Here is a 26,821-nt window from a genome sequence, read left to right as displayed (position 1 = left end):
CAACAGCAGAAGCATGAAGGCAGATTACTAGGAGTTCAAAACAAAAGATTCCAGATACTCTCAACCCAAAAGAAGACCAGAACCCAACCTTGTATGGTTCAAGTGACAGCTGAACATAGAACTATTCAGAGGCACCTTCTACTCCCCTGAACCTACTTAACATAGGCCAACCCATAACAGGTGAACCCGTGGGGATACATGCAATGTACAAAAGTGGTAAACACTTAGGGGGTCATTCCAACCCCAGCGGGCGGCGGGCGCCGCCCGCCGGGCGGAAACCGCCCAAACACCACACCGCGGTCAAATGCCCGCCATGGTGATCACAACTTTCTCGCTGGGCCGGCGGGCGATCTCAAGCAGATCGCCCGCCGGCCCAGCGGGAAAGCCACAGCAAAGATGAAGCCGGCTCCGAATGGAGCCGGCGGATTTGCTGGGGTGCGACGGGTGCAGTGGCACCCGTCGCGATTTTCAGTGTCTGCTTTGCAGACACTGAAAATCTTAATAGGGCCCTGTTAGGGGGCCCCTGCAGTGCCCATGACAGTGGCATGGGCACTGCAGGGGCCCCCAGGGGCCCCACGACAACCGTTCCCGCCAGCCTACACCGCCAGGAACAGGCTGGCGGGAAGGGGGTCGGAATCCCCATGGCGGCGCTGCATGCAGCGCCGCCATGGAGGATTCCCTGGGGCAGGGGAAAACTGGCGGGAAACCGCTGGTTCCCCTTTTCTGAAGCCGCGGTCAGAATTGCCCTGGAAGCACCGCCAGCCTGTTGGCGGTGCTTCCTCTGCCCTCTGCCCTCTGCCCTGGCGGTTACAAAACGCCAGGGTCAGAATGAGGGCCTTAATAACCATGACAGGAAGTACTCAGTATGCAATGGGATATTGACCTCTTTAAATTTCCAGAAAGGTGGCTTGAGCAGTCTAAGCCTAGTTCAAAGGAGGAAGTGTGAGGCTGAGCCAGTGAAGACTGAGGGAGGATGGCAGATTTGTCATAGTGCCGCACTGCTCTTGCATTACACATCTCTTCCGCTATGAGCTTCAGGCCAAGATGTTATCGTAGTCTGCCTCATTCTGCTCTGTCGGTCTCTTGCTGGTGTTAGCCAGTCGTGGCTGGCGACAGGGCAAAGAGGTGGGACGGGAGAGGAAAACACAAATGAAATATATATATATATATATATATATATATATATATATATATATATATATATATATATATATATAAATTAATACTACCTTAATGTCGCTGCTGCACGCACCCCAGGCACAGGCTCCCGGCCTGCCCTGCGCCAATCTTGACGCTGCTCAGAGCAGTGCTATGATTGGCTCAGCACTCCAACGCAGACTGGGAGCCTGGGCCTGCTCTCTCCAACTCAGCAACACAGTGCCGGGTTGGAGAAAGCCCTTGTGCGCATGTGTGTTTGGCCGTCCGAGTCGGCTGGCCAAACATACATGCGCACTGAAGGAAGTGCTCTGTGCACTCCCCTCACTGGTCGTCACCCCCATGGTCCCGCCCCCTTTAAAAATAAAACGAAAATAAACAGCGTTTCTTATCGTTTTATTTTTAAAGGTTTGCAGCTCTTGTCCTGCTGGAGGTGGAGGGAGGTGGGATGGATGTTAGCCAAGCATGTGTTGCATTATTAGTGATGGAGTCAGTATTCTGCATGTGTGCGGTTTCCCTTTAGTACTTTGTGACTTCTCATTTTGTAGTGTGGCTGTGTGGCTGTTCTTTCAGGCAGGGTACTAATTTGCTTACTTGTGGATTCCATGCTTTCTTTCCATTTCTATCTCTCAGATAACAGAGGAGCTCGAACAAAGGCAAACAATGGTTCCATTAAAGATTGGGTGTGCCCTGTTTATTTGTACAGTTGCTGAATTTGCTTGCAGCCAGTGCCATGCATGCTTTTATTTGTCAGTTCATTGTTAACAGTGCCAGCTTCATCCTTTACATAGAACAAGGAAGGAATGTATGTGTGAGGCAAGCAGGCATTGTTCTCCAGACCTGGCAAAACACATTCATTTCCAGGATGAAAGTTTGAAAGCTGCAAGCACAAATAAAAAAGAAAATGGCTACCAGGGACACAGTAAATAATTTGGGAATATATGCTTTGTTTATCCATTTAGTTGAGTCTATCCCTTTCTACACTCTTGCTGTTTGCTGGGGTCATTTAACGTCTATTAGAATATATAAAAGACCAAAATCTGTGCTTCGGTGAGTACTTAAGGACTCGTTATTAGGAGTTACTTGCTCGTTAGTGGTCGGCTTTCATTGTTTCAGTCTCCTGCTTGCACGCTGGACTCCCCGGTTCAGCAGCTTGGAGGCTGCTAACAGGCTAGGTTGCTGCTTAGGTGGGAGCCCCAGAGACATGTCAGGGCAGCTCCTGTCAGCCAGAGAGTCCTGTGAGCATCTTTAATTGGTTCCTTGTCGGATTGTTTTCCATGGAGTCTTCCCTCTTCCCCCATCTCCATCATCAAGTGCCTCCTTGAGGGAACGTCTTTCAGAAATATTGATGTACTCAGCAGGGGGCTGGGCCCATTGATGTCGGTGAGCTGCAGGAATGGTACCCAGCATCGGGGTATCTGGCATATTTTCACAGCTGAACACCATCACGTGGAAATGCAGCGTGTTTTAGGAGAAACTCGATACTTGGAGAATGAGGTATGCTCCTGCAACGCCATGCTGGGTCCAACCCTGAAATGGAGGAGAAACAGATAGTCAGCATTCCCTGATTATCAAAAAAAAATTATTGTGTTCTGCCTCGCATTAGGGTTCGACCTAGGTCTCACTATCCAAATATAGGACATGCGCGAACATTTTATAGAAAAGTTGCCTTGGTCCAAAATCGAGACACATCCGTTTGCACATTTATTTATGCTTGTTCGGTAGAAAATTGATTCTTTGTCAATTCTTTAAAAGTCATACATTTGCTCCAGCAGTTGGTGTAAGCCTACATGAAAAATTTCAGCCAATCATTCGGGGGTGTTTTGTCAACTGGCCCTGTGAGTTTGCAAGCTTATGTTAAAGGTACATTTAAATTGATATGTAGCATTAATTCATATTTTTAACAGTAAAATACATACACATACACTAAAGGTTATCTGAAAGTAAGGAAGTCCAAATCAAGGAACAAGGTATGCTTTACAATCTCATTTACTTACTGCACACTGGTCGTGGGAAGATAAAGTTTTACATTTTGATTTGTAGACCACTAAATAAGTGTACTTTCTGATTCGGTGGAAATTGACTGAGCAGAAGTAGCTGTTTTAACCAATCCTTTTTGGTTTTCAGAGTATCCTTTTCGTAGGTGGTCAGACCTGTCAGCATCAGGATGGTCTACCCCCATCCTTTTTGCCCTAACTCCTCCTCTTTTGCAGAATAATTTTTTATTGGCATTATGACTCTGTGCACTTTATAGCTGCTACCAGTGCTAAAGAGCTTGTGCTTGTGCTCACTCCTTTAAACATGGTGAAATTGGCTCACACCCAATTGGCACGTTTAATTTACTTGTAAGTCCTTAGTAAAGTGGTAGACCGTGAACCCAGGGGCTGTATATTAAATGCTACTAGGGGGCCTGCAGCCCTCACTGTGCTATCCACTTAAATAGTTTTTTAAAAATATGTCTCAGGCCTGCCATTAATGCCTATGTAAATGCAGATTTAAAATGCCATTTTGACCTGGCAAAAAAACCTTTTGCCAGGCCTAAACCTCCGTTTTCAAAACATATAGGTCATCCTTAGGGTAGGTCCTAAAAAGCCTAAAGAACAGGGTGCATTGTACTCAAATATTTGGACATGTAGTTATTAGTAGGGCTCTCAGTCTTATGATAGCTATTTTGTTAACATTTCCATCTGTATTTATCCATATTTATTTTTTGACCATTTTAGTGATATTTATCTCTATTTATTTTGTAGTTTGAGACTAAATGCAATTGCAAAATTGTTTTTTTCTGCATTTATGTAACTGGTAAACATGCACTCATACTTTGATGCCTGTTGCCTTTTAGCAAATTAAGCAAAACACTACATCCACAGGTAAATATTAGCACTATATACAAAAATATGTTACCATATGCCTCTATTTTAGGGAATCTTATCCTGTTTTAACCCCCCATGATGTTTATCTGCTTAGCAGTTGGTATGGAATTTGTAAAGGACAGCTTGGAGAGTTATCTGCGTATTAGTTGGTCTGGAATTTGTAAAGGACAGCATGGAGAGTCACTCACAAGAAGTACAATTTTCTGTATATTTCCGATTTTAAAAATAATGAGAGATAGGAAATAGAGTGTTTTCTTTCTGTACTTATCTGTAAAGATCAGTAAAAACAGAAAACAAAGATCCATAGTTATAAGTGGTACATGTTTTGGTAGGGAAACCCCCCTGAACTCACATTTCACTACTGCAAGGCCTACGTTTCCCATAGGATAATGTAGAGTTACCTTACCACATTTAATATGTGATAACTTTAGTGTGCAAACTGATAGGAATGTCATGTTTGGTGTCTGAGGACTTTTAATTTAAAGCCCTCTTTAATGGTAAAGTCAGATTGTAAGTCACAGTTTTGAAAACACCACTTAGAGAACATTGATGTTTTCTTGTCCTAGCCATTTGTTGCCTTCAGCCTGTGCCTGGGTCACATGACTAGGCTCAACTCATGCAGAAATGACTTCAGAATAGACTGTTGTGCTCCCAGACAGACTGGCACCAGGTGGGGAAGCAGGGAGTTCCAGACACTTCTGCAAGTGGAAACTCCAGAAGCTTCTCCCACTTCAAAGGGGGCACCAGGTATACAAACAGACCCTCAGACCCACTCTCCATTACACCCCCTTGACATGAGGATACTGCAAAAGAAGGATTGCCCTGTGCTCTGCTGCCAGAGGCCTGCCCTGCTCTCTGAGAAGGAAGACTACACCTGCACCCTTCATTCCTGGCTGAAGTGACTCCAAGGGTCAGCTGCCTGACCTGTTTTGAGCTACAAGGACACAACAAGCTCCAGGGGCCTCCCTGCAACTGCGCATCTGACATATGATACTGGAAGTGCCTGTATCTGCAACTGGATCTGCCTGAGCCCTGCTGGCCTCTGCTGAAGTGAGTTCCTGATTCCCAAGAAATGCCCCTTATGTCTTGGACCTTTGGTGTGGCATCAGTGGAGCTCCTCCCAGAAGAAAATGAAACATTTTGAAGCTTTGGGCTCTTCACAACGGTGAACGGACCTGTTCCACCAAGATCTTGCAGCCCTCACCATCTGCCAATATGAACCTTACTCTTCATGCTACAGATACTTATCTTAAATCTGTGAAATTGCTTAACACTGGTTTTATTGATTGGAGTTTTGTTGTTTTGGTTTCAAATAAGATTAAGTTTCAGATTTTTTTTATTACTCTTTGAGTACACATTGCTTTTAAGTTACACCTGACTGCTTTTGTGCAAAGCTACTGGAGTGTTAAGCACAGGTCCATTTAGTGGTTTACCTAGGCAAGAGTTGTGTAGCAGAATTGGCTGTTGCTGGAGTAGGGATTTACGCCCCTCCACCAACAGCCAAATTTTCACAGTAGGGCTTTTTCAAAGCTTTTTAATTCTGACATATTCAAATCAGTAGGATCTTTTTGCCAGGCCAGTTTGGTTTCCTAATTTTACTCTGTCAGTATTTAAGATCATCTGTTAACCTGGCATAGGATTTATTGGGCCTGTTTCGTAAGAATATTTTAATGAGTGCAAATTTAACAACAAAGTCTGACCACATATTATTACACCCTTGGACTACTTCACTCACATGTTCCCTGGTAACAGTTATATCACTGTCACTAGGAAAAGGGTTTTTAGAAATAGATACATTATATGACTGATTTTACTCTATTTAATTCCTGAAGATGTTATCCTCTTGTAGGAACACTAGTAAATGATGGCCCCATCTATCCATCAAAATAAATCTGACTAGTCTGATATCAAGATCCAAAGTAAGATACATCTGTCATTCCTGCCAATATTCCTGCTGGTTCCTCTGTAGATGTCAGCAATACCTGTCTGTCGTACCAGTTTTGGTGGACTGACTTCTTTAAACTGTTTATTATCTTACAAATTGATAGTTTGATGCCACAATCCATTCCCTTACCATTCCATGGTAAGCTGAGTTGATATACACATAGTCAACATTGCTATTCAAAATAAACCATTACTAAAATCTAAATACAATTAAAAACAGGTCAAAAAACTTAATCATTTGTTTTTTTTGCTACTAAATAAAGTTGGTCACTTCTCAAAAAACTCTCTTTAACAAAGTTAAGGCTTCCTTTGTTGCATCTTTCATTTCACATCAGGATGGTGTAGACCTAGTTGATCCATACCCATTACATGGAACACACTGTAATGGTTATTGCCATAGTGTGCACAACTTCTGCAGGAACATCAATTTCCCCTAAAATAAAGGGGAGTTTTAGTCCTTCTCTAATGTTACTTTTTCAGATATTCCTTGTGTATTCCAGACTTACTGTCCTGTTTTCAGTTTAAAGCATTCCCTTCACTTAGTGTATCCCTATTCTTCCACAGTAGGCACACTCAGGACCATATTTACAAGGCCCGTGGTGCAGGGTGGCGCAGCAAGAGTCTCACTGTGCCACCCTGCGCCACAGGAATGTACAGAAATGCACTGTATCTACAAGATACTGCACATTTCTGTCCTCTCTCCCTGTGCTGGTGCACAAATTGCCGTCATGGTCCAATGCAGGCACCCTTGCACCATGGTGCAAGGTTGTCTGCGTTGTGGGGATGATTGTTTTGGTGCAGCAAGGAGCACTTTCTTGCACACAAAAAAATCAATGTAGGTGATTTCCTCCTTCCATGTGTGCTGCAAAATTCAGCACACATAGAAAGAGGAAAAAATGGAGAGAAATAAAAATATTTCTCCCCGTTGTGTCACTCTTGCACCACCCGTTGGGTGGCGTAGGCTTTGGAAACATTCCCAGGTTTACAAAACCTTGTAAATTTGGGAACGCATCATAATCCATTGATGTTGTGTGGGAACACCCACACAACACTAATGGATACGCCTCCCTGATGCAAAGTAAGGCAACACAGTGACTTGTGTTGCACTGCCTTACTCCATATCGACAAGGCCATGAAAAGCCACGCAAAGTGGCTATACGTGGCCTTGTATATATGGGTGAGCAGCCTGCACCCTGGTGTGTCACAAAAAGTGACGCACAGGTGGCACGGGCGGTTTGCAAATATGGGCCTCTGTGTCTCTAGGTTATGGAAGGCAGTGGGTGCTAAGGGTGGGTGTCCCTTCTGGAGAAACTCACAACAGGAGTACAAATAGACGAGAAGCCTTTACACCTTCTGGCCAACAGCCTTTTGTGAGCAGCATCTCTGGGGGACCAAAAGGGCTAAAGATTGCACTTCAGTGAAGATTGCATTTCCAGACAACCTTCAACCTCCATCTAATCAACGGAGTGGTTCAGGACAGAAAAAAAGGCAGAACACAACAAACATTCACTTGTACATTTGTGAAGGAAGCTTAAACTTTGGTGCTTGAAGCTACACAAGAGCCCAGAGAATTAGTAATTCACAGTGCCAAAAAGGAAGGCTTTTATGAACCCATATCATGTAAAACATGCTTCCTGTGGCACTCCAAGTTGGATTCTACTGAAGTCCCATCCACACAGTGCTCACAGTCAGTGCATAAACTATCATAAACCTACACTCCATAGTTGTGCTACTTGGGTGCACAGGGCGCAGCATAGGACCTGGCAAAATATAATTAGCCAGAATGCTAGAGAGAAGACCAAGGTAGGCCTCTTGCCCATGTGCAGAAAACAGGAAAAAGGTCTGCTGTGCGACTATAATTAAAAATACGAATTGTTCCCACTACCAAGCTTATGGGTACAAGCTAAGGACACAAAGTAAAAACACAGCAGAGACACTCATTTGCTTTAACCTTTATGTTGCTTTTGCCTGGAATCACGCATGTGGAGTTGGTCCCCTTTGTCAAAAGAAGTGTTTCCTGAAAGATCTTTTCAAATCCAGATACCCTACTGAAGTCCAAAGGCCTAGGTACCCTCTCTTTCCAAACCCTATGTAGGCACCCATTAAAACATATTGCTGCCCAATCCAGGCCAGTTGAGAAGATTAGGTGTGAATGACAGGAAGGGAATCAAAAAAGGAGTTCTGCAGAGATTAGGCAGAAAATATTTAGGGGCAGATTTATGGAAAGTGGCGCTGCACCAAGCGCCGCTTTCCCCGCACTCCTTAGCAGCCCTTCTACCACCACCATGTGTACTCCATATTTAAAATACGGAGCACCATGGTGCAGGGTAGGGGGCAATAGCATCATTCAACGTGACGCTATTGATGTACTCTGCAGGAGTAGCACCAAAATGTGGAGTACATAGGGGCCCATTCTAAATAATGGAAGCCCCCTTTTAACACCTGCTTTGAGCAGGCATTAAACGTGACGTAAAAAATGGTGCAAGGAAATCTCACAGATTTCCTTGCGCCATTTTTTCAGCCCCCCCTAACGGGGGAACGCCCCCTTTGCATATATTATGCCTGGCGCAGGCATAATGTAGCCCAAAGGGTTACAGAGTGGCGCAATGCATGCATTGCGGCAATCTGTAAATACGGCGCAGGGATTTCGGCCTAATTGAGCCACATTAAAGTAAAAAATAATGGCGCTAATTTGGCGCAAGGTGGCGCTAGGGGGTTATGAATATGTCTCCTAATGTTTTATAAATAGTTTAAGTATTTTAAGGAATGTATCCAATGGTCTGCTCTTACTAAATTGCCTTTATGCTGCAAATTTGAATGTTAACAGACTCCCTAGCAAAAGCTAAAGATAACATATTTTAACTCACGTTACTATTGCAAGGCTACCTTTTGTTTTGCCCTTGTATAAGCAATCACTCATGGAGGTTTCCTTTTGACAGAATGTACTCTCATGCATGTGGAGTGATGTTTCAAGGCAGGGATGTCATGGAAGTTTGTGCACAACCACAAACTTCTGTATTGGTAAGCATTCCCAAATCATTTTGTCACACCTTATCACCCCTGAAAAGTTCTGAGAACCATTCAGACAAAGACATGAGTTAAATCCCTTTTTTTGAGTGGAAAGAGGTCACCATCTAAAGTTGCCTAGTGTGCAGGATAAGGGATTTCTCAACAGAGAAACATAGGGGCATATTTAAGAAAAGTGGCGCTACACACTGTGCAGTGCCACTTTTCTTGTGCCCCACTAATGCCACCATGTGTGTGTGCCGTATTGAAAACACAGCGTATCATGGCGGTAGTTAGGGGACAAGCATCAGAATTTTTTATGGTAATCCGGACCTTTGCAGGATTAGCGTAAATAATTCTGATGCTAACCTTGCAAAGCACCAAGAGGCACATTGTAACCAATGGACGTTAAAAGTACCTATAAAAATGGCGCAAGGAAATGTCTTTGATTTCACTGCACAATTTTTTTGGGCCCCCCTAGCAGGGAAACGCCCCTTTTGCATACATTATGCCTGGTGCAGCCATAATGTAGAGCAAAGGGTTACAAAGTGGCACAATGTGGCGCAGCCTTTTTGGCCTTCTAATGCCACATTATCGTAAAAACAATTACACTAGTGTGGTGTTGGAATGGTGCTAGGGGCTCTTAAATATGCCCCATATTTTCACAATGGAAACAAAAGCAATTTCTTTTCTTGCATTAATGAACATATGCATATATTTTCTTGAAGGCAAAAAAGGAATTTGCATATGTTTTCCTCAGATTCCTCTTGGAAGTGAGTAGATTTCCAGGAGTAACCTAGAGAAGTTTTGTGAATTTCTAAAATGAGGAAATGGATATCAGGGCGAGTTCTAAAACTCAAAATGCAGGGGGTGTGGCTTCGGGCGTCAAGATGGCGGTCGCACTCTGAGAGTGCTCTGGACCCCTCGGTCATCCGCCTGAAACAATCGCCATTCCGAGTGTTGTCCTGCACCGCCGATCGTCCCGGAGGGCGCCTCGATAAGTGCAGACGAAGAAACTGCGAGCCTCAGAACCGCGGCGCCCTCGCAGAGACGAAAACTGGACTGACGCCGCAACCAATATGGCGGCTGGGACCCGTGCCGGCCGTGGTGGCGAGCTCTCCCGTGTAAGGTGCACCTGAGGCGAAGGAACAGGGAGGGCCATGCGGGTTGGGCTCTGACCGCCGCTGCGGGCGAGCGAAGATCCTTGTGGAGATCCGGAAGGAAGAGGCGGCAATCGGGTGCCCCCGGCGACCCCAGCCAGGGCTGGTCCCGCGCGGAGAGAATCGACGTCCCCTGAGATGGGGAATTCCTCCTGGGCGGCAACTAGAGAGCGAGGCGCCCGGGCTCCAAAGGGACGGCGGAGGGAGGCCGTTCCCCGCTCGAGCTGACCGGAGGAGCGGGGCACGCGCTCCCGTGTGGTGTGCGCATGCAGTGAAGGCGACGGGCGTGTCGTGCAGGCTCTGCTCGGTCCGCCGCTGCGGCCGAACGAAGAACTTGGTGGAGCTCCTGAGGGGAGAGGCGGCAATCGGCTGCCCCCGAAGACTGTGGTGAGGCGCTACCCCTCCGCGGGGTGACCCCAGCTGGGTCTGCTCCTGAGCAAAAGTGATCGACATCCCCTGAGGCGGGGACTTCCCCCTAGGTGCCTATTTGAGAGCAAGGTGCCCAGGCCTCGATGTAGCAGCGGGAGGAGGCCGCACCCCGCCCGGACTGCCTCGTGTGAGGGGGCCCCATCTTGGTGAGTGGCCGGACGGAGGCTGGGTATCGACCCGGGGACGCCGCGAAGGGCTGCCAGTCTACATGGACCTGTCGCACCCCCTCCCCCGTGGCTGGATGGCGTAAAGGGGCAGAGGAGGGTGCAAGAAGAATAGGGCCTGCTCCTGTGCTGGGATGTGCGTCAGGGCCGTGACCTAGGAGTGGGAAAATGGCTGCCTTTTGATTAGGGCCCTGAGGAGAGAAGGACTGGTTGGTCCACTTCAGTGTCGAGCAATAAATGGTCTGCTTGAACACCTGGATTCGCCTCCTGAGGCCTGACTTGGTGCCCCACGTGCACCCCGGACTTGAACTCGGGATTGCGAGGGACCGCGAGGCCCTTCGGTGCCCCTGGGCGGTGGCAGATCCCGTCACCTCTTCAGCAGGGAAGATGAGGCGCCCTCTTGGTACCACCCCATTTTGGCTGCATGAACGACCGCTCTCCCCGGGCTGGCAAAGCCTCTAATAGCCCAGAGTGACAGAAGTCAAGGACACCTTATCCTGTTGCATATTTCGCACAGCACTACCATCCCCCTGAGAAGCCATGGGGAAGGATAGAAGAACAAAACACCCACCAGCATCCCAACAAAAGATTGACCAGTTCACTACACTGGCACCCTCCCAGAATGATGGAGATGTCCCCGTCGGAGGCCCCTCCCCTGAGGGAGTGAATGCTATTCTACCAGCAATCCAAACCTCGCAACTTGCTGTACAGGCTAAAATTGGGGAAGTGACAGAGGATATGGGCCTCAAAAGACAAGATCTCAGAAACGCAGTAGGTCGCATCACCACCGTTGAGGCCCGTGTCTCACAAACCAAAGACGACCTGGCTGACCTCAGGGCTAAAGTAGCCCAATTACAAACTCGTACCAGAGAACTGCACCGATGCGCAGAGGACGCGGAAAACCGCTCCAGACGCAATAACCTTCGCTTTGTTGGTTTTCCGGAAGGAGCGGAAGACAGCAAGGCCCTCGATTTTTTGGAACATTGGATCAAGACCTGGATGCCAGAACACTCTCTCTCACCCTAGTTCGCTGACGACCGAGCGCATAGGGCCCTGGCCCCGCGGCCCCCTCCCGGCGGACCCAGAAGACCCATAATCGCACGCTTCTTTAACTTCAGGGACTGAGACAGCATCCTCAGGGAAGCCAGGCGATCCGCCAACCTCCGCTGGGATAACAACAAGATTTTAATGTTCCGTGATTATACCAAGGAGGTCCAAGCCCGACGACGGTCATATGAACAGGTCAAACAAAAGCTCCGGGCGATGCATCTCTCATACATACTCCTCTTCCCTGCATGCCTAAAAGTCATCATGGCTGGCAAAATTAACAGAAGGAGACCCATCCCTTACAGAAGGCATCCTAACAGCTTGGTTAACAGAAACATCACTTCTACTGTGGTAAGAAGGAATACTCTTGCTATGATGTGAGACAACACTATCAGTATGGTGTGACTCTACATCAGTCCCAACTATGCTAGGCTGTCTAGTAATGGGCAGGCTAGGAAGTTTCTTTCCTGAATCTTTTTCTAGGGGAGTCCCTGGATCAGATTGGGAACCATTAGCTACTTTTTCAACAGATGTGGCCCTTCTGGCCTTATCTTGTTCTTTAAGCGTGTTAACCAATAATTCCAAAGAAGGATTCTTCCCTACACTCAAACCTCTCTCTATGCAGAGACTCCTTGCTCCTTTCCAGCTAAGGTGATCATATGCAAGTTTGCACAGATCAACAGTTTGGCCTGTGCCAGACATTTTAGAAAGAGTTTAAGTGATAGAAAAAGTGAAGAAAAAGTTTTTCAGAACTTTTGGAAAGACAGAAAAAACTTTTTAAACTTTTTAAGAACTTTTAGAAAGTTTAGAGGTACTTTTCAGCACTTAGAAAAGAGTGAAAAGAGGAAATGCAAAACTTTTTGGTTAGGTGTACATACACTAACCTTGTTTTGTATATTTTTCTCTTATGAAAAGTACAATGACAAGAGTGGTAAGTAGTCTCAAAGCACTTATCCCACCGCTGCACAACCAATGTAGGAGGCTGGACTGGCTTGTAGTGAGTACCAAGGGGTACTTACACCTTGCACCAGGCCCAGGTATCCCTATTAGTGTATAGGGTGTCTAGCAGCTTAGGCTGATAGATAATGGTAGCTTAGCAGAGCAGCTTAGGCTGAACTAGGAGACGAGTGAAGCTCCTACAGTACCACTAGTGCCACTTGCACAATATCATAAGAAAACACAATACACAGATATACTAAAAATAAAGGTACTTTATTTTTATGACAATATGCCAAAGTATCTCAGAGTGTACCCCCAGTATGAGGATAGCAAATATACACAAGATATATGTACACAATACCAAAAATATGCAGTATAGTCTTAGAAAACAGTGCAAACAATGTATAGTTACAATAGGATGCAATGGGGACACATAGGGATAGGGGCAACACAAACCATATACTCCAAAAGTGGAATGCGAACCACGAATGGACCCCAAACCTATGTGACCTTGTAGAGGGTCGCTGGGACTATTAGAAAATAGTAAGGGTTAGAAAAATAGCCCACCCCAAGACCCTGAAAAGTGAGTGCAAAGTGCACTAAAGTTCCCCAAAGGACATAGAAGTCGTGATAGGGGAATTCTGCAGGAAAGACACAAACCAGCAATGCAACAACGATGGATTTCCAGTCGAGGGTACCTGTGGAACAAGGGGACCAAGTCCAAAAGTCACAAGCAAGTCGGAGATGGGCAGATGCCCAGGAAATGCCAGCTGTGGGTGCAAAGAAGCTGCTACTGGACAGTAGAAGCTGAGGATTCTGCAGGAACAACAAGGGCTAGAGACTTCCCCTTTGGAGGATGGATCCCCCACGCCGTGGAGAGTTGTGCAGAAGTGTTTTCCTGCCAAAAGACCACCAACAAGCCTTGCTAGCTGCAAATCGTGCGGTTAGGGTTTTTGGATGCTGCTGTGGCCCAGGAGGGACCAGGATGTCGCCAATTGCATCTGGGGACAGACGGGGCGTCGAGCAAGACAAGAAGCCCTATCAGAAGCACGCAGCACCCGCAAAAGTGCTGGAAAAGGCACTACGAAGAAGAGTGAAACGGTGCTCACCCGAAGTTGCACAAAGGAGTCCCACGTCGCCGGAGGACCACTTAGAAAGTCATGCAATGCAGGTTAGAGTGCCGTGGACCCAGGCTTGGCTGTGCACAAAGGATTTTTGCCGGAAGTGCACAGAGGCCGGAGTAGCTGCAAAAGTCGCGGTTCCCAGCAATGCAGTCTGGCGTGGGCAGGCAAGGACTTACCTCCACCAAACTTGGACTGAAGAGTCACTGGACTGTGGGAGTCACTTGGACACAGTTACTGGATTCAAGGGACCTCGCTCGTCGTGCTGAGAGGAGACCCAGGGGACTGGTGATGCAGTTTTTTGGTGCCTGCGGTTGCAGGGGGGCGATTCCGTCAACCCACGGGAGATTTCTTTGGAGCTTCTAGTGCAGAGAGGAGGCAGACTACCCCCACAGTATGCACCACCAGGAAAACAGTCGAGAAGATGGCAGGATCAGCGTTACAGAGTTGCAGTAGTTGTCTTTGCTACTTTGTTGCAGTTTTGCAGGCTTCCAGCGCGGTCAGCAGTCGATTCCTTGGCAGAAGGTGAAGAGAGAGATGCAGAGGAACTCTGATGAGCTCTTGCATTCGTTATCTAAGGAATTCCCCAAAGCAGAGACCCTAAATAGCCAGAAAAGAGGGTTTGGCTACTTAGGAGAGAGGATAGGCTAGCAACACCTGAAGGAGCCTATCAGAAGGAGTCTCTGACGTCACCTGCTGGCCCTGGCCACTCAGAGCAGTCCAGTGTGCCAGCAGCACCTCTGTTTCCAAGATGGCAGAGGTCTGGAGCACACTGGAGGAGCTCTAGGCACCTCCCAGGGGAGGTGCAGGTCGGGGGAGTGGTCACTCCCCTTTCCTTTGTCCAGTTTCGCGCCAGAGCAGGGCTGAGGGGTCCCTGAACCGGTGTAGACTGGCTTATGCAGAAATGGGCACCATCTGTGCCCATGAAAGCATTTCCAGAGGCTGGGGGAGGCTACTCCTTCCCTGCCTTCACACCATTTTCCAAAGGGAGAGGGTGTAACACCCTCTCTCTGAGGAAGTCCTTTGTTCTGCCATCCTGGGCCAGGCCTGGCTGGACCCCAGGAGGGCAGAAACCTGTCTGAGGGGTTGGCAGCAGCAGCAGCTGCAGTGAAACCCCTGAAAAGGCAGTTTGGCAGTACCAGGGTGTGTTCTACAGACCACTGGGATCATGGGATTGTGCCAACTATGCCAGGATGGCATAGAGGGGACAATTCCATGATCATAGACATGTTACATGGCCATATTCGGAGTTACCATTGTGAAGCTACACATAGGTAGGGACCTATGTGTAGTGCACGCGTGTCATGGTGTCCCCGCACTCACAAAGTCCGGGGAATTTGCCCTGAACAATGTGGGGGCACCTTGGCTAGTGCCAGGGTGCCCACACACTAAGAAACTTTGCACCTAACCTTTACCAGGTAAAGGATAGACATATAGGTGACTTATAAGTTACTTAAGTGCAGTGGTAAATGGCTGTGAAATAACGTGGATGTTATTTCACTCAGGCTGCAGTGGCAGGCCTGTGTAAGAATTGTCAGAGCTCCCTATGGGTGGCAAAAGAAATGCTGCAGCCCATAGGGATCTCCTGGAACCCCAATACCCTGGGTACCTCAGTACCATATACTAGGAAATTATAAGGGTGTTCCAGTATGCCAATGTGAATTGGTGAAATTGGTCACTAGCCTGTTAGTGACAATTTGGAAAGAAATGAGAGAGCATAACCACTGAGGTTCTGGATAGCATAGCCTCAGTGAGACAGTTAGTCATAACACACTATGGCGCCTAAATGCGTGGCATCTGCAGGAGGGCGAATACACCCTAGAAATCAGAGACCATCTCACTCAATATTTTGAACACAACCTGGTGTCGGTGAAGTCTCCGAGCACAGTCTGGGCAGCTTGCAAGGCTACCCTTTGTGGTTATGCCAAGCACCTTGTTCGCGTACGAGAACGCGCCCGCAACGAACGGATGACAATTCTAGAGGCCAAGGCACTACGACTTGAGCGTCAATGCTCAAGAGATGCGTCAGCCTCTACACTAAGGCAAATTACCAAGGTTAGAGAAGAAATCAAACACCTGCCGCTAGAGTCCGCAAAGCACATTTGGAGAGCGAAGGAAGCCCAGATATACGGTTGGGGGGACAGGAATGGAAAGCTCCTGCACTGGTTGGCCACACGACCACTAGCTGACAGGGTCATTTCAGAGGTCACGGACAAGTCTGGGGCGCTCGCTAGGTCCCCATGTGACATTGCCCAAAGCTTTGGCCTCCTATTACACACGGTTATATGCGGAGCACCCCAGACCTCCTGCCGAAAAAGAATCCCCTCTTCTGGAAGACATTTTCTTCCCAGGATTTGGATAAACCAAGGAGATCCTGGATGCAGAACTAACCCTGGCAGAGATCGCAAGGTCGATAACCAGCCTTTCATTGGGTAAAACCCCTGGCCCAAACGGTTCTAGACGGAACTCTACCACCGATGTAATGATATCCTGAGCCCCCACCTCCTTAAAATGTATGAAGAGGCTGAGAGGGAGGGCCACTTTCCCTCCGGGAACGACCAAGCCACTATTGTAGTAATCCCCAAGACCCAACCCCTGTTGCGCAGCTGCTCAGCATATCAACCCATTTCCCTTTTAAACACCAAAATCAAGGTGCTGTCCACCGTACTAGCCACCAGGTTGAAGCCTGTGCTTCCCACACAGGTACACTCAGACCAATGCGGGTTTATGCCCTCACGCAGTACCAGACACTGCATTAGGCGGCTGAACGTTGCCTTGGCACACCATGAGGTCTTGTCCCGGTCACCCCTAGCTCTTCTTCTCCTCGATTTCGAGAAAGCATTTGACACCGTGGACTGGTCCTACTTGGATCAAGTCTTCCAGGGCAATGGGATTGGGCCAAAGTTCCGGGGCCTTGTAAAATTACTTTACTCCAACCCGACGGCACGTGTCGAAATAAATGGGGTGGTCTCAGATCCGTTCCCCATACGCTGCAGTACACCTCAAGGATGTCCTCTATCCCCATTGCTGTTCGCACTTGCAATAGAACCCTTGGCGAAACTAATGAGAGAGGACCCCCTAATAGAAGGTTGGGCATGGCCAGAAGGTCCTGAGGATAGAGTGGCATTATACGCAGATGATGTCCTCGTTTATTTCTCCAATCCAGCCTCAAGTGGCCCGCAGATCTTGCAGCTCCTGGACCTCTTCTCCCAGGCCTCAGGCCTAACTCTAAACCCTGGCAAATCCCTTCTGGTCCCCCTACACCCTTCCAGAGATTGCATTGACTGGCAGCAAAACATTCCGATCAAGCGAAACAATTTTAAGTACCTAGGCATACATGTAGCCTTGTCACCTGAGCTAGCATGGGAGTTAAACGTCTCACCACTTACTAAAAAAATCAAAGAAGACCTCCAAAAATGGAGGAACTTACCCCTCAATCTGCTGGGCAGAATAGCACTTTACAAAATGATGATACTCCCGAGATTTCTATACCTCCTGCAGAACTTTCCACACCCGGTCCCCCGGAAGTGGTTTGCTGAAATGGAAACGGTGGCACGTTGGTTTTTGTGGCACGGCTCTCGCCCTAAATAGGCCCTTGCCACATGCCAGAGAGATACATATGATGGAGGTCTGGGCATGTCTAACATCTATTCCTATTATCTTGCAACCCACCTATTAGTGATTAACGACTGGTTGGATGGGGATTGGTCGGACCCCACTTACAGGCTCGAGCTTCAGACAATTGGCTACTCCGGAGCCTTTGATGCCCTGTATTGGGGCCGGATCCCTCAAGACACCCCGGAAGTTACAAAGGTAGTGCTACTGGGTTGGCGTGCAGCCCAGAAAGTGACAGGTTGGTGGGATCATCTCACCCGGCAGACCCCCTTGTGGCAGGGGAAACGTCTGCGGGAGGTCTCAGCATTAGAGGGATTCTGGAAATGGGACAACATTGGAATATCCACCCTAGGAGACATCTGGGGAGAGTCACTCATGCGGTCCTTTGAGGAGATCCAAGAAAGCTACTCTCTAAATAAATCCAAATTCCACAAGTATTTACAGCTCAGACACGCACTTCTGGTACATATCCGACCAGGGGACAGTGTCCCTGACTGCAGCCCCATGGAGGCGAGGACCTTGATGGGAGGCCTGGGCAGGGGAGGAATCTCCCAGCTTTACCGCTCCTTGCTCTTCAATAGCGCCCCCTCCCTTGAGAATCTTCGCCGGAAATGGGAAGGTTGCGTGGGCCCCATTGAGGAGGCAGACTGGAGAGATGTGTTAATGGCCCCTAGGACCCTGTCCATGACATCCCGATTTTGAGTACTCTAGACAATCTACCTCCACACAGCATACGTCACCCCTGAAAGACTCTTTAAGACAGGCCTGCGGCAGACAGCCAACTGTCCTCGATGCTCCAGCCCAGATGCAGATTTTTTCCACATGGTCTGGGCATGCCCCGTTATAACGACTTACTGGAGGGCGATTATAGGGGAGGTCTTGAGGGTCTTACATTCAGAGGTGGAAATGACCCCCTTCCCCTCCTCCTGGGGGTAATGGGGAAGATGGGGCTGAGAAGAGCGGACCGTATCTTTTTGGGAGTGGTATGCCTGGTGGCAAAAAGGGATATCATGATAGATTGGAAGGCAGAAGCAGCTCCCACATTGACCAGGTGGAGGCGGGGTGTGGATTGGTGTGCGCTATGTGAAAAGCCTGTATATGAGGCCAGAGGGTGCCCAAACAAATACAACAAGATATGGGGGGAAATGGGGGAGCTTGTAGAGTGCCTGGCCGGCCGCAGGGTGGGCCCCTTCCCTGGCGTAAAGGTACGGGAGGGCCGCCTGTTGGTCGGGGTCCGCCTAGCCCCCCACCACAAGTGGCCAGAGCCCTCACGACACGATAGTGTGACCCAACTATTACTCAGTTTGTTAAATCCATATGTATTGTGTACTCGTGACTAGTGATCTTGAAATGTACAGGCCCAAGGTCACGTTACGGTCGTCCCAAGATCATATTTGTTGTCATGATGTTTTTTTACCCCTATGTTCGTATTTTTATTTGGTATTTTCTATTCATTTTTTCTCCATAAAATCAATAAAAAATCTTGATAAAAAAAAATACTCGAAATGCATCTTCATTGCTTTCCTTCAGCTTGAGACCCCAGATGCACAAATGTGAAAAAAATGAGGGATCGTAGCAAAAATATGGATTCCCTTACTAACTTGAAGAAGGAAGATTGCCCCAAGACTAATTAGAGTTACCAGTTATTAGTGAAAATGCTCTATTGCCTGTTATGAACTGTTAAAATACAAAGCTTTGACATGCAAGAAGCCGTATTTAGAAAATTGATAGGGCATTTTAATGAAAATCGCAATTTAGCGCACCCTAGGTGCAGTGCCACTTTTCTTGCGCCCCTTAACACCCCCCAAACGCCACAATGTGTGCGCCGTATTTAAAATATGGCACACCATGGCGGTAGTCAGGGGTACTAGCGTGATCATTTTTTACTCTAGTCCAGCACTTTGCAGGATTAGAGTCAACAGTTTTGACACTAATCCTGCAAAGCACCCAGAGGCCCATTGAAAACAATGGGAGCCTCCCTTTAACGCCTGTTTTTAGCAGGCCTTAAAAATGCCGATAAAAATGACTCAAATAAATCTCTTAGATTTCTTTGCGGCATTTTTTCAGCCCTCCTAGAGCCAGAACGCCCCCCTTGCAGGCCTAGTGCAGGCCTAATGTGGAGCAAGGGGTTACAAAGTGTAATTATGGCACGGTGCTTCTGCCCTTCCAATGCCACATTAGCGTAAAAAAATGACGCTAAGGTGGCATTGGAATGGCGCTAGGCCCTCTTAAATCTGGGCCTGAGATTCTTGGAGGAGGAGACTAGGAACACAGGTTTGAAACAGTCCACCTCATCACCAATAAAAATGCTGCATTCCCCAAGCTTCCCTAATATACTCTGAACTTGGCAGTGGAACTGATGTCTGAGGGTCAAGTTGCATAGGGACTTTTACTGCAGTGGGACTGCCCTAGCTTTCCATTGCTTGTTACCAGCAAACCTGTTTCTACGTTTCTGTGCATCAACACGCAAAGACCTTTAATCTAGGCAGTGAGTGTACTATATAAACAGAGTATTTTCCAATTCATAAAAATGTAATCTCTCTGTCTCCCGCTTTTATTATCGGTGAGTGCCGTGGAGCCTAGCTGCTAAATTTAATTTACAAACATGTTACCAGCAAGTCCCAAGGCAGATGACTTGCTGAAATCCAGACAGGAAGTGACAAGACCTGTTCTGATATCTGTTTTCATTGCCTTTCTTTTTTGAAGAAGCCAAGAACACTTTAAGGCAAACGTCCTGTGCGGAGCATTTACAAGAGAACACAGGATAATTATTTCTTTACAGTGCCTCTTTACTGGCCCCAAGCTGACTAATTCAGCAGGTTTTTGGCAGCAGTGCTCTTCTAAATTGCTTTGCTTTTTCACCTCTGCAGGAAAACCCCACAGAAAAAGAAAGCCCAGAGAAACTTCTGAATCAATGGTTATTCTAAAGTTTTGAAGCAGTGAAAAATCGAAATTATCATATGTTCACTAAGTCTTAAGGATTCAATTTTTGTATTCCAACACATTGCACCCCATGCCTTGGGCCAATTACTGTAATAATGTATTTTATTGATATTTCGAAACATTTGTTTTATAATCAAAAAACATTCATTAAAAACTGTTGAAACAAAATGGTAAAACAGATTAAAAAAAACAATAGGTATCATTAATAAAAACACGTGTGGAACTCCTTCAAACAATTATAATCACAAAAGAGCCGCTCAGTGCCTACCTTTATTTGGCCTTTAGTGCTTTAGCTCTATTTATCCATGATGCGTGCAGGAATTTGGAAACAGACACAGCCTCTTCCCTCTATAGACAATTGGCATGAAGCCCAATCAGCCCCAAACATCGCCCCAGTCGGCAAGGCTCACAGTCACACCATACATAAGTGGTCACTCCCAAATGTTCAATTGCTTACATGAAATTAAGTGATGCTGTTATCCGCTGCCAGGTGAGGCTGAGGATGAAGGACCAAGGGGGTGGCTCAGCCTCTTCCTGGCTCTGACAGGCACAGGATGGACCTGCTGTTGGCCCGGTCTGGGCCTGGGCATGGCCCGCGCGCGGCTCGCGCTGTGGGAGAGATGTAGGTGCTTTATAAAGCGCGTCACAAAGCATTATCCTGCCACACAAGCCCCTTCTCCTCAGGGGCTTGTGTGGCAGGTGTTATGGGACTAAGGGCCAGATGTAGTAAAGGTTTTTACCCATTCTGTGTCTATGGGAAAAAGTGTTCGTACATATGGCCCTAGGAGTCCCTGCTGCAGTCTCAAACCAGCATGGAGCCTGTATTAATAAAATAGATCATTAAATGTTAGAAAGCTTGTTTCTAAAATTAATGCTGCTTTTGTTAAAATAAATTAACGTTTAGTGACGCAAAGTGGACAGTCTCAATGCTGGTTATGCTCCATTGTGCTTAAATCAAAAGTCAGCACAATTCAGGTTTAATTCATTCACAAAATTGAAGGTGCACAAACACTACACATATTTACTGTGTGGTCAGACATAGACATCAAACTCTTAAACGCCATGCTTTGCAGAAGTAGCCCTCTGAACGTATTTGCTGCTGAGGGACAAGCGGAAAGAAGATGGGATGGGAAGAGAACAGAAAGAAAGGAAAGGGAAGGGAAAAGGACAGGAAAGGAAAGGAAAGGAAACGAAACGAAACGAAACGAAACTGGGCCCTTACAGCTTGTCTGCCACTACCAGCTTGACCACTGAATAGCAGAGAGAGTGCCAGGGGTATCAAAGTGAAAGAAGGGCACAGGATGCTATCCTTGTTTATGCCTGTGTGACACTCATGTTTACAGGCATATTGTCTTATGTTATCTACTCAAAACAGACACTTTACTCACAAGGCTAGAAATAAGCACATTTGGGGCTAAAAAACTGCAAGTTCAAATCTCTTTGATGTGGAACTGTCCTCTATTTCAGCACCTTGAAGTGATCATTAAGAACAGGTCACAACACCGTTTAAAGAGAAATAGTTCTCAACTCCTGGTATCTATCAAGGCAACAAGTACCAAAAAATGGCAAAGCGACAAGTCAGTGTTTGATAGAGCGTTCCAACCTAATAATTTACCTGTATCTGGACGCTCCTGGGTCGATGAATCTTTTGACCAAGTGGGGCTCTCTTCACCCGAGAGTAATCAATTTAATCTAATCAATAATCAATAACGAACATAAGCAATACCCTGATCAACATAACACTTCACAATTAATCCAGAAAACATTTCGGCGAACCATGACCTTTCGGCCATGAATAACCACACCAGTTTATTCAAAGTTAATGCATTTATTTCCCTATATTAACAAAGCTAGCACGATATAAATGTGTCTCAACACCAAATGATATATGTAAATGAATTTTAATAGCTGTCCATAGCGGCGAAACAGATGCAATCTATGCAGCATTTGAAAACAATGCATTCGATAATAGCAACACAAACCACTAAAACTATAATCTATAATGAGCTAATTGCATACATTGATCAGCATAACAAGGTCTCAAATTGCATCGTGCATCAAATGAATCCTCATCTAACCTCAGATTAGCATCTGCATGTGGGCCTTCATGCAAAACAATTTAGCAACATTAATTTGGAAAAACTCCTAACTAGGGCTCTTATAAAAAATCAGCAGTTGGTTACCTAAAAAGAAAACACAATGCAATTGTACATTTTCCTCTCATATTTACCAAGTTCGATCAGCATTCAAGGAAGTCTTCGTCTCACAGGTACCGGTTTCGATCAGCATGGGACGGGGCAAAGGGACAGGGTGGACGGGGCATTTGCCTCTCAGCGGCAAAGGGACAAAACTATTACTTCATGCAAAGGGACAAATCAAATTTAAGGTCTCTAGGGCGAGAATTTCTTAAAGTCTCTTTCTCTCGATTAGAGAAAGCATCAGAGTCTCTTTCAAAATGGCGTCGCAGCAAGGTGGGCCATAATAGCTGCAAAGTCCTGCAAATGGCGGGCAATGGCTGGTAATGGCTGCAATGTCAATGATGTCCGGGTAATGGCTACTTTCTTCTTGTGCACCTGGTTTAAATAGACAACAGTTCAAATCCAGTAGGGTCTTCCATTGAAGGGTTCATAGGTTGGCTTCAAATTGTCCAATCAAAAACAACAGTTCTCAAGCTTCTACCTAGGCATACATTATCCTTGGAGACGGTTACGTAAGTTGCAACATTTTATACCAATTAACTCACTTTCAGAGCTTCCATTGTCCGCACCTGCAGATTGACCTTGGAGCAAAGAAGAAGATGCCAGGCTGGCACGAAACCTTAAGATAAGCATGTGAACGATCTCAGTGGAAAAGTACAGCTTCAAGCAGAAATACACGTTTATTAGCACATTGGAAAAATACGAGCATCCAAATCGTGAGACAAGGCAACTAGGCCGAAGCCTGCACTAAAGTTATGCTAAGCTAAAACGTTTCAAACAAGCAAATCGTAGCACACGTTTACGATTATGTCAGATTCGTACAATTCTAATACATCACGTTATATAAAGCACGCTTATAAATGTTGGCAAACTACTCTGAGGGCACACTTGTCCCCGTACAATCTTTATTCGTTCGATTAAAGTCACACTTGATTATTGCGGCACTACTTTTAAGCGCTAATAAATGTAAAACCTTCATTTCTGCGTCATCAATCCCTCCTCTGATGACTACTTGTCATCACACAAAACTATTCCCACAAATTTTATTCCATTAAAATTCTGTCAGTTCTCTTTTCCTTTTAGTTCCCCTAGTTCTTGCTTTGTATTCTTCTGCCATTCTTTTCATCATTTTCTCTTCCTTCCTTCTCTTGATTCTTGCCATAATCATTATTATTCCCCTTTTAATTCCCCAAATTCCAAAGATACAAATCAGTACTATTAATATTCCCTGTATTATTTTTAGTAATATTCCATTCCAAATGCCACCAAGCCAATTTCCTACTGAAGCAAGTCCCTTTCCAACCTTCTCCCACACTCCTGGTTCTTTCAATTCCTTCAAATCTGCACTCTCTTTTGTTAGATTAGCAAGCATTGTTTTAATCTTTGCACTGTTGTCTGGAATATACGTGCAACAGTGGCGCGCACCAAGCATTTTGCAAACGCCGCCATCCTTTGCTAAAAGGATGTCTAGGGCAAGCCTGTTTTGAAGAGTCATAGCTCTTTCCGCTGCAAGTTCAGCATCTATCAGGATTATAGCACCTGAAAACTTTGTCAACATGTTATCCACTATAGTAGACAACTTTCTTATTTTGATGGAATTCAACACAACTCCCAATGAAGGAATCATGGCTCCAAATATATCTCCTACCACAGCAGCTGCGGTCTCTCTTTTCTGGATACGATGGGATCCAGGCGTCTTTGGAATCATCGATAGGTCATCCAGTTGATAAACCTTTGGGAACACTATACCCAAATAACATCTCCCCCACCACCCTTTTGGAAGACGATAATAGGCATTATGCCCACAAATGTAATATACACCGGGTATGACAGGGTCAAGTCCGTTCATCATGAATGTCCATTTGGCTTTAAAGATAAACGTATGTTTACATTCACTCGCTCCTACAAAAATGTTATCATAATAAGATTCACCTCGGTATATACAAAATTTCCCTACATGCCAAGCATCTAAAGCTATTCTCCCTTGTGTCTTTATTGCAGCAAAAGCATAATTATCTACTGAAGTCCTCTTATGTAGCTCCTTTTCTAATTTCGCATTCATTTGTGCCCTTCTATCATCTGTGCGATCTAGAAAGCTTATTTCTACTGCAGAGAGCGAGCAGGTAAGGTTTTCCCTATGTGCGTGAGCTGTTTCAAAAGGTTGCATTGGCTCGAAAAATTCCCTCATTATTTTAGCATCCCAATCTTTAGCAATCTGGCTTAGCTGCGTGATTATAGGAACATATGCAAAGGTAACATCATAATTTGAGTAAAAATACTGTATGTTCGTTTGACCATAAAATCTAGAAGTTACTATACTACATGTAATCCCATATGTAAGAGGCATGTGGTGATAAGTCACCCCTTCCGTTACCGATGTCGGTATCTGTGTACACACATAACAATCTTTCGCATCCATAGTCTCAACATATTCTGTTAGCAAGCGATAGAAAACATTATACGAAAGCTCCTTCTTATCATGCAAGTGTCTCTCATCTAACTCTAGTCTTTTCAATGCGGTTAGTTCAGTGACAGTAACAGGAGCAAAAGTAGAAGCATCAATTTTCTCATTCTCACCCTTTCCACGTGTAGCAAGCACTATTGCCATTATTATTAGTACACATGCAGTTGTCAAGCCTATACACGCATATTTACAATATTTCATTCTACTGTTTTGTGTAGCCATGATCTGTATAGAATCAGAGAGCTAGAAGCACCTATAAAGAAACGATTTAGCAATTAGTTACAAAGCTGAACGAGCGCAATGTTCACACAGATTTCTTCAGGAGCCCAGTCACTTATCGGTTAGCAGCATTTGTCTCAATTCGGCAATAACTCAGTCTTTTTTTTTTTTCAAAGTTCAATCAATAACTCAGTCTTTTATCAGTTCAGCAAATGTCTCATACGGTTTAGCAATGTCTCAGCTGGTTGTATCACGTTAGATTGTAGCAAGCAATGTCATTTATCACCCTTTCAATCAACAGTGTCCATAAAACTTTTCTTTTCTATTGGTATCTCTTCTTCTTCGTTCTCGAGGCTTAGAGATACAAATTCGTCAGTCCAATCGTCATTGACTGCATATGCCCATTCTGGACCAGAATATCTCCTGTTTGGTATTCTTTTCTTTTTCAATTTTGCTTCTCTTTTCGATTCTGCCTCACTGGTACTTTCCTCTTTTGCCAAGTTTTTTCCTTCACTTGAGGTTGGTACCACGACAGACACTTCCTTCCTTTTCTCTTTGACTTTTGGCCCTTCGTCATTCAACTTTTCTCTAGTTCCTAGTTTTACTGGTGATATACTTTGTCTTTTCTTTGCACCGTGTCCACTTGATGGACCTGCGATCTCTTCTGTGGAAGTTGAACAGTTTCGTTCTGTTCTGCCTTGTCCCCTCCTTCTGGGGAATCAATCACGTAATCAATCACGTTCTCTTTCTCCTTTTCTGTACCGTCTGCTTCTGGGAAAGCCCTCCTCTGATCAGGCTCTCCTGCTTCTTCACCTCTTTCGAGCCCTTCGTCACCGTTACTTTCGTCAGGCTCTTTATCACTTTCAGCTGCTTCAGGCTCTTTGTCACCTTCAGCTGCTTCAGGCTCTTTGCTACCTTCAGCTGCTTCAGGCTCTTTGTCACCTTCAGCTGCTTCGTCGCTGTCTGAGGTTTCTCCTTGGTCTTCCCCAAGTGAGTCGGTTGTTTCGTCCTCAGAGAATATTTCTCTCTCTTCTGTTCCTGCCTGTTCGCTTTCAGTTCGGTTTTGCTCTGTCTCAGCGCTCAGCACTGTTTTATCAGGCACTGGCAGTTTCAGCGCTTCAACTTCCTCATCTGTGGGACACAACACTTTCTTTGTATGACTGGCGTGAATCCAGTTGGGAACTCCCGCACACTTCACAGCGGTAGTGGTCGTCAGGATCACTTGGAAAGGGCCTTTCCAACGGGGTTCCAGACACGACTTCCTCACGTGCTTCTTTATCACGACCCAGTCACCTGCTTTCAGTGTGTGTCCTGGACCTTGGATCGGTGGCAAGGTGGTTGCTTCCACCTGGTGAGAGAAAGAGCGAACCACGTCAGCCAGACCTTTGCAGTAGTCTAACACCATATCATCTGTAATATTCAAAAGCGCGTTTGCGGGAACTGCAGGAAGTCTCATGGCCCTGCCCATGAGAATTTTGTGTGGGGACAATCCAGTCTTTCTGCCGGGGGAGTTTCTCATTGACATTAACACCAAAGGCAATGCG

The sequence above is a fragment of the Pleurodeles waltl genome, chromosome 1_1, assembly GCF_031143425.1.
Source record: "Pleurodeles waltl isolate 20211129_DDA chromosome 1_1, aPleWal1.hap1.20221129, whole genome shotgun sequence".
Classification (NCBI taxonomy): domain Eukaryota; kingdom Metazoa; phylum Chordata; class Amphibia; order Caudata; family Salamandridae; genus Pleurodeles; species Pleurodeles waltl.
Note: the sequence above shows the minus strand (reverse complement) of the source record.